Source organism: Myotis lucifugus, unplaced genomic scaffold, assembly GCF_000147115.1.
Source record: "Myotis lucifugus unplaced genomic scaffold, Myoluc2.0 scaffold_14, whole genome shotgun sequence".
Taxonomy (NCBI): domain Eukaryota; kingdom Metazoa; phylum Chordata; class Mammalia; order Chiroptera; family Vespertilionidae; genus Myotis; species Myotis lucifugus.
In genome coordinates, this window is record NW_005871062.1 from 12,417,801 (window position 1) to 12,431,284 (window position 13,484).

The window sequence follows — 13,484 nt, forward strand, 5'->3', positions numbered from 1 at the left end:
TCTTACCTCTATAAAGGTAATGTAATGTTTTAAAAACTCAAGGAGACAGGAGGCCGTAAGGCCCTACGTGAGGACAGAAGCCTAATCATTTAACTCAGAACTTCCACAAACTCTGAGGAGCGTATTTTGTTGATTGGATCTCTTATACAAAATATTTTTCTTCCACTTTCTTGCATTAGCCGGAGGGAGATGACCTTGAAGACAACTATTTCTAGGCAGAATGCCTGAGTGTCACTGGCAGACGCACATCCCTACTCTCTTACTCACCCAGAAGGGTCCATGGGGAGCAATCACAATGCTCTGTGGGGCATGGGACACCCCAGGGGGTGCAGCTACTCCATGGGGAGCAGAGCCGCAGGATGAGGAGAGTTTGGATCCGAAGCAGAGTCCATATGGATTAAACAAAGGATCTAACCAGTGGTTGGGGGAACCTGGACAGAGTTCTGATCCCCTGGGACAAGAGGATTGGCTGACAGTCTCTGACAAGCATGTTGAGGTCCAGAAAGGACAACCATTCCCAGCAATAAACTAGAGAGAAAACCAGGGGCTGGGACAGAAACTCCAACATACCATACATTAGTGCCTCTAGAACAGTGGTTCTCAACCTTCTGGCCCTTTAAATACAGTTCCTCATGTTGTGACCCAACCATAAAATTATTTTTGTTGCTACTTCATAACTGTAATGTTGCTACTGTTATGAATCGTAATGTAAATATCTGATATGCAGATGGTCTTAGGCGACCCCTGTGAAAGGGTCATTCAACCGCCAAAGGGGTCGCGACCCACAGGTTGAGAACTGCTGCTCTAGAACAATTGATACCTGGTATTCTCTCAGCCTTCAAGGTTTCTTCTAAACCACGTTGCATACAATTGATAGAAAAATTGCTTCATACCACTGCTCAAGAACCTACCATAGCTCCCCAGTGCTTCCTATTACTGAGGTGACTATACATCCTGGTTTGCTAAATAGTCCTGGCTTACACTTGTTATCCTTGTGTAATTACTGATGGCATCTCCTATCATCCTCAATAGTGCTCCAATTTGGATAATTATGTAGTCACCATATCTTCTACCAACTTCAAACTCCTCTGCCCAATTTGGCATCCTCTTTTGTGCTTAGTAGTTCTCAAATCAGTTTCTGGTCATGGCAACCCACTGAAGGAATTAAATTGAATCCACCATTATTATTCGGTTCTCCCTTCAACACTGCATAGAGCTATTTACTGCCCTGACTGTGCTGAGCCATACATAGTTCTTACATATTCCAGTAAGTTGCACATTTATTAAGTTACATGTTCTGATATTTTTGGAGGTGACTGAAATTAAACAAAGGTGTGTTGGAATCCTGGTGATGTGCCTTACAAACCATGTGGTCATGAGCAAATAATATATCCTCTCTCAAACGGGGTTTCCTCACCTGTAAATGCAGGGATAATCATAGAACCTAACTGATGGCTTAGTCATAAGCTTTAGGTAAGAAGATGCAGTAGATTGTTTACCATATACATGCTGGCTAGTGGTGGAGGTCACCATCACCCGCTCCACCACCTACTCAGCACAATGTTGACCGTTTCACAGCACAGTGGACTCACGTGCAGCAATGATATGCTGTACACACTGATACAAATTCGGAGGCATATCTGGGGAACGTTTGTGTCTTAGGTAGGGTTTGATTTATTGGGGGAGTGCTCTCGGGAGAGAAGGAGGAAAGGATGCAGGACAGGGTGTATGGGGAGGAAGGGGGAGAAGCAAAGCTAGAATGTGATCCAGTTTCAGGCGAGCTGGGTCTGTGCGAGCTCTGGAGCACAAAGCACATTACCAAGTGAGCCCAGCTTGAGCAAAGGGGGTAGCCTTTGGTACCGCGTGCACAATGGTCATTGGCCGAGATCTAGAGGAGGGTGTCCTCCCCGGGAATTAATGCACCTGAGGGTTGGGTCCACCAGCTGATAAAGTGCATGCTGTTGTGGGCACCAACAGCACCCATTATTTTAGGGTACCCATATGAACCCATGGATGTCCCACTACGCCTAGACAACCTCCTGAAGACTTAAAAGGCTTGTGCATTTAATATGTGTGACTGAAGGCAAGTCAGTCAATTTCTCTAAACTTCAGTTCTTTTAGCTATAATAATAAAAGCGTAATATGCAAATCGACTGAATAGCCGAACAGAACGACCGTCCAGACGACCACGCTATGACACTCACTGGCGCTAGGCCAGCCAAGGCAGGCGCGATACGATTGGTCGGGGGGGCTGCCATTGACTCACAATCGCCCCGCAGAGGGAGGCCCAGGCCACTGGTTAGTGGGGCAATAATCGGGGAGGGGGCTCCATGATCGCCCCAAAGAGAGAGGCCCAGGCTACCTGTCCAGCGGTGGCGCTTCAGTGGGTGGGTGGGGCCTCCCTCTCCAGGGCGATCAATTGCGGGGCTCCAGGACTGTGAGAGGGCGCAGGCTGGGCTGAGGGACCCTTCCCCCTATCTGCACAAATTTTGTGCACTGGGCCTCTAGTATGAAAATAAAGTTGGTAGTACTTAATACTGTAGGTTATTCTCAAGATTTAGAAATAACCCATTCCTATTCCTGACAGCAAATGGGATGGAACTGCATATCTTTTTCTTAAGCCAGATCTCTCTTATGTGCAGTATCTAGTTTCTTCTACTTAAATGCTTTCTCTCAACACTCCCCCAAGAAAGTGGTGCATAAGTACATATGTACAACACCACACACACACACACACACACACACACACACACACACACACACTCACACACACACATCCTTCACCTCAAATGGTACCCAAACAAAAATAACCTCCAGTGTATTCTCTACTTTGAGCTTCCCATTTCCAAATCTTTCCCACATCTTCCCTCAGCCTCACCCATTTTTTCAAACTCATCATACTGTTCTTACCCTCCTCTGAAATCCCTCCCACTTAACTCCATATAGCTCAACAGCTCATTGATTTCTAATTGTTTAGTATTTGATCTCTTCCAAACAGATTTTAAACTTTTACTCTTCCATCTCCACTCCAGAACTTAGGCATCAAGGGCTAGGCATATTTTCTTGGGTTCAATTAAGAATTATTTCTTGATCAGAAGAACAATGAAATACCTTGGTTGCCCATTTCAATTCTCAGGATTCTCAAAACTAGCAAAATCCTTCCCTGTGATCCAGAGGTGCTCCGCTGTACATGTAAAATGAATGATAATGGCTTCCCCTGTAATTTAGCTCACAGATGAATCTTAGGTGAGATTTTTCTATTGGGTTCTAACAGTTTCTGAAAATTGGTGCCCCGGGAGGTGCAAAGTGAAATGCCCACCACAGCTCTGATTACCACCTGCAGCCTATGCATGCATTACAATATCGGCAGGCCCAGGCTGCTCTCAGCATCCTGAAGTCTTTTATTAAATCAAACTTTAACTATTTAAGAAGTATGGGTGTGTCCTAATTTATGCAATATGTGTGTTTCTGGAGAGTTGATACAAATTTAAATTTTGGGTGAGAGGGGGGTCAAATTATATTTGAAATTCCTCGGAGCACTCTTTAATTGATGGCATTATGCTATTGCAAATTTTTCCTATAAATGATTATCCATTCATTTATTTATTTCATTTTAATGTAGCATGTTTGGCCTTTCAAATCAGAATATACCCATCTCTTCTCTCTCAGGCTTTTAGATAAATAAATTAAAAACCTACTGTGATTCTATAGTATTTTTTATCAACTCCCCCACCCCATACAGAATAGGTTACTTTACCTGTTTATTTTTAAATATCTCTTATTTTTTTCTATCATCATCTCCCCTTTATAGATAAGAAAGTGAAAATTCAGAGAGGTTCAATACCCAGGGTTACCCAATATATTAGTTTGCTACTGCTACCATCACAAAGTCCCACAGGCTGGTGGCTTAACTAGCAGAAATTCATTTTCTCGCAGTTCTGAGGGCTAGAAGTCTGAGCTCAAGGTGTTGACAAGGTTGGCTTCTTCCAAGGCCTCGCCCCTTGGCTTGTAGATGGCCTTCTTTCCCCTGTGTCTTCACCGGGTCTTCCCTCTGTGCCTGTCCATGTGCTAGTCTCCTCTTTTTCTAAGGATACCAGTCATATGGATTAGGGCCCACACTAATGACTCATTTAACTTTAATTATCCCTTTAAAGGCCCTCTCTTCAAATACGGTCATGTTCTGAGGTATTGGGGATTAATACTACAATTTTGGGGGGCCTACAATTCAGCCTACAGTGCACAGTAAATCAGTGAAGAGCCTACATTAGAACCCAGTAGCCCAAAGGCCTAATCCAAGGCTCTCTTCCACTGTGCCATTCTGTCTGCGTTTATTCCTAACTACTTGCTGTTTGTGGAAGCATTTTAAGAGTAAGGTAGCAAGTAAATATAAGATTTCATTTACATTCCTATGTTTCCATCTATGGCATTTCTGCTATAACACAATATACTTATGTGTAACTGGAAAAAAAAACCTTGCCTTCTGCAAAATTGAAACATAACAGAGTTTATGGGGAAAACAGTGTTAGGCAGACCACTCAAGATCTGTTGAACTTTGTAATAGAGCACTAATAAAAACATTCACAGTACTTTATTAATCCGTAGCTATTAAATCTCTACTGACATTAGCACCCAGCCTGAAATCAGGCTCTATCATTTGCAGCCTTAAATCCCACAACTTGGGTGTCATCTTCCTTCAAGACGTACATATCAAATAACAACTGCTTCCAATAGAGACCACTTTATCAAAATTTAAATGTCTGAGTACAGGGGACCTGGGCTGGGTAATGAAGAGCTTTGCATTGTGGGAACTCCTTCCTTTCTCGCTCCTGGGCACTCCTGGTGCTGCTCTTGGTTGGGGGCCGTCCTGCACCTAACGCAGGAAGGTGGCCAAAAGAAGATGAAAAAGTCCCTGGAGTCGATCAACTCTAGGCTCCAACTTGTTAGAAAATTAGAAAGGACGTGCTGTGGGACAAGCAGACGCTGAAGATGATCAGACAAGACAAAGCAAAACTGGTCATCCTTGTCAACACTGCCCAGCCTGGAGGAAATCTGAAATAGGGTACTACAGTTGGCCAAGACTGGTGTCCATCACTACAGTGGCAATAATATTAAACTGGGCACAGCGTGGGGAAAATACTACAGAACATGCACACGGACTGTCATTGACCCAGGTGATTCTGATTATCATTACAAGCCCGCCAGAAGAGACTGGTGAAAAGTAAATCACGGGAAATTTTCTTTTCATAAACTAAAAGTATATAAATTCATGTTAAAATTTTAAGTAGTTACTAAAAATTTAGAAATAGATTCTAAAACTTCTAACCCAGTTAAGAAGAATTTAGAAAAGGTAAATCAATCCCCCCCCCAAAAAAAATAGAAAATAGAAAGAAGCATACAAAGCATAGTAAATAGAATATACAAACAGAAATAAATAAGTAATCACAATAAATGTAATTAAATTCATCAGGTAAAACACAGAGGTTATCAAATTGCAGTAATAAAGTCCAGGTACATGTTACTTATGAGAGGCACATCTAAAACAAATTGATAATAAGAAAGATTTCAAAGAACATATTGGTTTAATATTAAGGCTAAAGCTTTGTCACGCCAGACACTGACATTCTAAATAAGCACTTTAAAAAACTTGATCAGAGTTGTCTTTAATTCCATATATATGTATATGGTACTTGTATATATGTGTGTACATACATAGGAATACGTTTGTATACAAATATATGTATATATTTGTATACAATATTTGTGTATATACACACATATAGAATACATATATATATATATATATATATATATATACACACATATATATATATATACACACATACATACACTAGAGGCCTGATGCATGAAATTTGTGCAAGGGGCTCTGCCCTTGCATCCGTGGCAGCTTGCTTCAGCCCTCACAGCCCCAGCTTCATCCGAAGGTCATCTGGAAGGACGTCCAGAAGGTCGTTTGGCTATCCAGTCTAATTAGCATATTATGCTTTATTATTATAGATATACACACTCTATATGGTGGAGCAACAAGTCTCCTTTTTCCCTTCTAGTAAGGCTCTCTAAGCCATGTTCTTAAGAGTTGTGGTCAGAATCTTTCCTTCAAGTGAGTGACAAACTCAATACATTTTTATGATCTGGAAGAAATCTTGCACACACAAAGACAGCCTGTAGCCATAAAATGTTACTATTAAAAGATTTGAGTGATTCTCCAGAATCAGTTATCTTAAAGATCACACATCCTTTAGAGAACCTGAACATAAAGTTATGGACCCAGGAAAAGATAATGTCCATGAAGAGAATGAAGCCTGCTATTTATAGAGATTTACAGACACCCAACCCCTAAAAGCCAATCCTTGAAGCACACTAACAGCCACAGATGAAGTCCCAATTTACAAACCTATGGTGACAAGATAAACAAGAAGAGTTGCTAGGTAAAAAGGTGTTAAGTGTGTCCAAGATTGCCTGACCAGGTTGTGGCAGAAGCACGACACAGAGACAGGACCTGGCTCCCTCGACCCCTCATATAGTGTTCTATCTACGCTCATTATGCATTCCCCCACACTTCTAACAAATAGAGGAGTACACAGACAATGGAGTGGTGAGGTCCTGGGGTAGGGGGTCAGAGATGGGCTGGAGGGGGGTCAATGGAGGAAAAAGGAGACATATGTAATACTTTCAACAATAATTATAAAAAATAAATAAAATGCATAGAACCACTATTTCAAAAAATAAATAAAATAAATTGAAGAGCTGGACAAAAATGCGAGGGAACAGATCCTTCTATTCCTTTTGTCCTCAAAGCTATTTTAAATGAAATTCTTAAGCCAAATGATCAGTGAATTATTAGCTCAATGAATGTAGAAGGGTGATAGGCCCAAATTACAGTGAAAGAATCATCATAATGTATGCTATGTCTAGAGTTCTTAATGATATATCATGCCTTAAAACTCAGGCATGGACATTAAAAGAAAACTTGGAACAATTAGGTTAAGACAGGTTGATCTTTTAAATTATAATCCTTTCTAATAAGGGACTCCCTGGGTGTTAGAAATTTACCTCTCTTAACAGCACCTTAAGCTATCAGGAAAAAAAATACTTTATGAGTATGTATCATTACTAATAATTACATGTAGATTTTTAACTGAGCAAAGATGGAAATTATCTTCTAATTCATACAAAACTGGTCAGAAGAGTCTTCCTCTAAGATTTTTTTAGGAACTTGGGTAAGGAGATGGAAACAAGAAAATCTTCTCTATTTAAGAAAATGAATTGTATTTCTTTTGCTGCTTAAAAATAAAATTTTCTCTACTTTGTTTTCATGATCATTGGAAAATGTAGTTGTTTAATAAAATGACCCAAACTTTTCAATGAAATCTGAAGTAAGCTGGGAAATAATTTTATGTTTTAGCTATTAAAGTATCCTGGCGTTTTATGGAGTTTGTTAAAATTGGGGAATAAATTAACATTTATGTTCCCACATAAATCGGAAGGACACTGTCCTGAGCCGCTGCCTATTGGCTTATCAACACTAACATCTGATCCGGAAGGACCAAAAAGAGACACTATATTTGGGAATTCTATGATTGACTGGATCTAGAGGCAAATTCAAATTCTAATATTGCTATTCCCAGTTGAATTCTGAACTCTCTGTATAAAATGAGTGAATCAAAAACATGCAAGGTTGATTCAAATAGTTTGCTTGATAGGGCCTGTGAAAGGATAGAACTAAAGAGTTAACTCTCCCTCACCAGACCCTACAAGGCCCCGTGACTTGTTCACAGCAGGTTCCTTGTACTTAAAACAAAGTCTGGGAAAATATTTATTGAACCAATAAGTCAATGTGTAAATTTTCCTGGTATATGTGTGTTCTTTATTTGAAGCATCTAGGCTCCAGCATCTGGAAGAATGTACTTAAAGCTCTTTAAAAAAAAAAAAAGCAGTCTCTAAATAAACATAGGAGGAAAAGGGGAATGCCCACTTAATAAAGTTACCTACCTGCCTGAAAATGCTTAGTTTCAAAATGTGCACATGAGAGTTCTCAGGATCACCTGGGCCAATACCTACCTAGTCAAGTCCTGACAAGACCAGGAACAGAATGAGAAAAGACTCAGGAGCACAAAGTCCATCTGACTCATGGGAAAGTCATTCTCGTCAACCACCTCTGCTTCCTCCTTGCCCAACGTTATCCTTCCACCTTTCAGACCCTTTGCCAGTTCCTGCTCCTCTCCCCTATCATTTACTATTACACCCAAAGAATCACACCTTGCTTGGATTTTGGTCTCTGCATTTCTTTTTCATCCCCACATGTAGGCATGGCTCCTTCCTCCTGTTCCAGGGACCTTACATGTGAGAAATTCTAGGAGCTCTACAAGCCAACAGCAAGTTTTGATTGATTTTTAAGACCATACAGTAGTTTTCTCATCTTTGTTTCTTTGGCAAAGTCATCAACTTGTAAGTAAGCATACACACATGAGTAAGTGGATGAGCATACATGCTAACCTAATATATACACACATACATATACAGAAACACGCATACATCTCGCTTGACCACAGAAACCGAAAAACCTTATCTCTAGTATCAAATGTCTAAAAATCTTAAACTTTTTTTATTGTATAGCATTGTAATCACTATTATTTATATTAGTGACCCCTGATATTGCAAGACATTAATGTGCTTTATGATACAGCAAAGATTAATCATTTGAGCCAGTTGAAAGTTGGCACTTCCTGCCTGAAGGATGCTGGCCTGGCTAACTCCATTTAGGCACTGGCTTGGTGACCAAATGTCCACTGGTTCCTCAGGACTGAGGTTTCTTTTCCCAATGACACTTGAATGCAGTCCTGGCTGATGTGAAAATGGAGTTTACTTTTTAAAAAATAAAAGTAACCCTTGTAAAATTAACAAGTTCTCTTGTCTATCTTACATCTATTTCATATACAACATCTATGAATTGTTATAGGTTTAGAACTGCCTGGCACATACCAAGTGCTATATTAGAGTTCACTGTTATAACAGAGAGAGAATATTATGGGCAAAAGTTACAGTGCTCTTTGGATAATGTGGCTTTGCCAGGTCTGGTGTTCTCCTTGTGCTGTCTGCCTCTGTGTCATACAGGATTGTCTCTCCTTTTCTCTTTCCTTGTTACTTGATCTGTGTTAATCTTGCCTTCTGTATCCATACTGAAATGCTAACTGGAAAATCAAAAAGCACATGGTACTCTAGGCAAGCACTCAAAATTCAATTAATGGAACATTAAGATTTTTTAACCTTCATCAATAAGAATTTATTCACTGATTTTATTTTCACTGCTATCAATGCTATGTAAATTTCTACACCCAGAATGAGCTCATTTGACATTTCGAAGTAATTCTCCCCAAACTTCTGAATACTTCCTTGCAAGCCTATAATGAGGACCCCACTGACAATGGAAGACACTAGTTACATGTTTAGAAAGGAAAGATCTTCCTGGAAGGTGTTTTTCCTATTTCTCTTACTTTCAAATTATGCAACTCAAAAATATAGTTTGCTATCAGCAAGAGGGGAGAGGAGAGAAAAATGCTATTTTAATTGTCATATGTGTGCCATCAATGGAATGACTATTAACTATTTTGTTTATTTATCTTTGTATCTCAATATAATAATAGGTTCCCAACAAATGCTTATTTTATAAATGAATATAAGTCAGTACAGCAGATTTCACTCACCAACACATCTAATCTTATATCATTCTAACATAAATGGAAGTTTGTTGCATGTACCACAGTTGCTTTATATTACTTCATAAAGAGAGAAACAAATATTATAAGGTATTCATCAGCTGAAACAAATACATCTTGAGATGTCCCTGACAGAATCAGTTATGGAACTACAGTGACTCTGGACTCCATTTCAGCATGCTTTGATCCTTCTGTTAAAATCATTTTACTGCCCTACTCGGTTTGGCTCAGTGGACAGAGCCTGCGGACCAAAGGATTCCTGGTTCATTCCTGTCAAGAGCATGTACCTCAGTTGTAGGCTCCTCCCTGGCCTGGGGCCCTGGTCAGGGTTTGTGCAGGAGGCAACCAATCGATGTGTTTCTCTCACATGGATGTTTTTCTCTGTCTTTCCCTTTCTCTTCCACTCTCCCTAAAAATCAATGGAAAAATATCCCGGATGAGGATTAACAAAACAAAAAAATAACAACAATAAAAAAGACAAAGATGTCTAAAAATAAAATAAAATCATTTTACTCACACCTAAGTCAAAGGGCCTTTTCTTCCTACACTTCCCAGGATGATAAAGACTCGCCTTGTGACATTTCACCATCATTTACTTAACTACTCCCTAGAGAGATACTTCCAAAAATAAGTTATTTCTTTTTCTTTTTTAGACTAAAACAACAGGCAATCTATGACTTTTGAAATTAGAAAATAAAATCACAATGTGTTTGCACTAGAAAGAAAATGCCATAAAATATTCAGTAAATGATTCCTTATAGCATAATCTAGCCAGAAAGTTGACATGGAGAGTTCTGAGGAAATTAAATAATGCAGTAAGTCTAATTGTAGTCCTGTCTTCCTTCTATTCAAATGTTAGTTTCTCCTTATTTCTTTGAAACTTAACAAGAAGGCTGAGCAGATTAAGTGATGAAAAGACATGTGTTCAACCTCATGTGACATAAGCATAGACCTCCCTCTAGGAAAATGGTGAATTCTGGCTTTTTACCTAAAAATTCAGAGTGTGGGAATCTTTCCATCTGAGGTCACAGACCAACAGCCTCAGGCTGAATCTGGACCAGTACCACAAGCAAACACTATATATGAGATACCAACATTTAGAAAGCATAGATTTCCTGTGAAAAGTTTAGATTTGTAGTTTCTCAAAAAACTGTGTTATTAAAAAACAAAAAAACACAAAACAAAAATAAAAAAAAACTGCGTTATGGGTTCTTCTGACCTGGAGGTTTCCCCACTCTGGGTAGGACATTGAAACAGGAAAGCCAAGGCAACCCCAGGTGTCCTCATTTACATACATTTCCTTTGAGCTGTCGTGGAAGTAACTCAGTTGAGTCTGACTTATTTTTGCCAGTCCTAAGACTTGGACCAAAAACAGATTAAAATCTAGATGCAAAGGATGTAATTCTGCTGTTCTGAATTTCTGCTTGTTTATCCATTTTACAATCCATAAGAGCATATAACAAATCTCTAATGCCAAAAGCTGTTGTTAGCATCCATGACCACACTTTATTTGATCAATATTTAAATTGAAGCAGGGTTGTTGTTTGTTAGAATTTGGTCTGCTAGCAAACTCTCACAGGTTTTAAGTTTTTTGAGAGGTCTGAGATCTTATGCCAGGCCCTCTTCCACCATCATCTCACACCATCATAGCCCTGCAGGGGATGAATACTTGCATAAGGGAAGTGGGCTGAGTCTGTGAAGGGAAGAGTCCAAGTTGGAGTAAAACTACTGGTTACCTTCACTTTCATATATAAACTAGGGGCCCAGTGCACAAAATTTGTGCATGGATAGGGTTCCCAGGCCTGGCCAGTGATCAGGGCCAATCAGGTTACCTACCTCCCAGTCTCCTCCTTCCCTCACTCCCTCAGCACCCTGCCGCTAGTCGCCCGCCATGTTCCATGCTGCCCTCTGGTGGTCAGCACATGTCATAGCAAGTGATCGAACTCCCATTCTCCTGATTGAATTCCTGAGGGGACACTTTGCATATTAGCCTTTTATAAATATAGATAAGTGGCATGGCACGGCATCGCTTAAGAACATACAAAGGAAGCTCAAAGCATTGAAGTCACCTGCTAAAATATTCTGATTACATTGTAGTTTCCCAAAATAGGTTTCAGAGCCCAAGTTACCTCAGTAACTGCCTCTATTCATTTCACAGCCTACATTCCATCAACTATCTATTTAGGGAGGAAATATTTAAACAGCAAGAAATGAAATGTTTCTTAACCATAATTGATTTTCCTTATTCTTTGAGAAGTTAAAAATCACTGATACTTTTCATTTAGGAGAGGGAAAGGGCCAATTTTCAGTGAGCAGAAATGTTTTTAAGACCAAAACCATTTAAATGTAAAACTGAAGTTGTTTTAAAGTAATTCATGAAGACAGAAACAAAAATCTTTAAGTACTCAGAATCAAAAACAAATTCATTTTACAAAGCAAAAAAGCATGGAGTCAAATATTTTTCCATAGCAATAAAATACAATTTTCCTTAGGGAGTTTGGGAAAATTTGCAAAGTTCTGATTGATAAGCTTTACAAGAGAAAGACTGCTTTTTGAGGTAGTAAATCGCCTACTGACTTATTCTCCACAAAGCTTCAGTGTTTAATGCCAAGCTGCTGGGATACGAGTACAAAGACATCAATTATCCCAAAATAGATTGGGGCAGCGTCCAGTTCACTTATTAGTTCTTTAAGCTATGTCCACAGGGGACAGAGAGAAGTAGAGATTTGGCAATCAGCTGGTTAATTTGATCACTGTAGACAACTGCACTGTATAATTTAAGTCGGAAACATACCCTGACCTGGTGTTCCTAATTTGGAGCATTCATCAAATTAATCAAATAATTGTCAAGTCTCAATTTCACTATACCCTGTAAACAGAGTCCCCAGCATCAATGGTCAAGTTTTCACTTACAGTTATAAACAAAATGCAACATTACATTATCTGGGCACCTGCAACTTTTAGATTGTGCCCCATTTTCTACGCAGCCCTTCCAAAACATCTTCATTCTCCCCAAGCTATTGGCGGACTTCCCCTTATCTTACCCCAGCCTGCCAGGATGATCTCGCCTCCCGGCATATGAAGAAAATGGTGGCCATGAGGTAGTCAGGTAGGCACTCCCTCAGCTCCCCCTCTCAACATAGGCACACATACTCTATATAGCCACACCCTCCCTAACTCCTGTCCCAACAGAGTTTTCTGTTTTCTTTTCCAAAACTATCTTCTAGCACCTTCTCCAAATCTCATCAACACTACTTCTCAGGGACCTTGTTTCATCTTCTTTATCTTCAACCCTCCTCTTTGTCCTATTTCAGTCAACTCAGCACATAAATAAATGAACCTTCTCTCAGGTGAAAAAGACATCTTTGTATACCGCTGTTAATAGTTAAAATTAGTAGGACCTTCCTGGAAGGCAACCTGATAATAGGTAACTACTAGTAAATGCCTTAGAAAAGTTCAGATCTTTTGACCTGATAAATACCTCTTCTATGAATCAGTTCTAGGAAAACGGTATAAGATATGGACCGAGCTTAATTTCAAAGTTATTTCAGACAGTGTTATTATGGGGGGCAGGGGAGAAATGAAAAGAAAAACTAAACATTTAACGTCAGGTATTAAGAGTAACTTTTCTGAAGAATTTTCAATGTTGGGGGAAATATCAAGTGAGGCAGTTATATAAATGAAATTGAAAGCTTGATTGTAAGATCTAGTAGGTGAGTATAATGCCTGTATACCACAGAATGAAGTGAT

The 13,484-nt window shown here is 39.5% G+C and overlaps 1 pseudogene; it reads left to right on the top strand.

Moving 5' to 3' along the window:
- Nucleotides 1–4,753: 4,753 nt before the first annotated feature.
- LOC102420831 lies at nt 4,754–5,222 on the top strand (annotated as a pseudogene).
- The last annotated feature ends 8,262 nt before the right edge of the window (nt 5,223–13,484 follow it).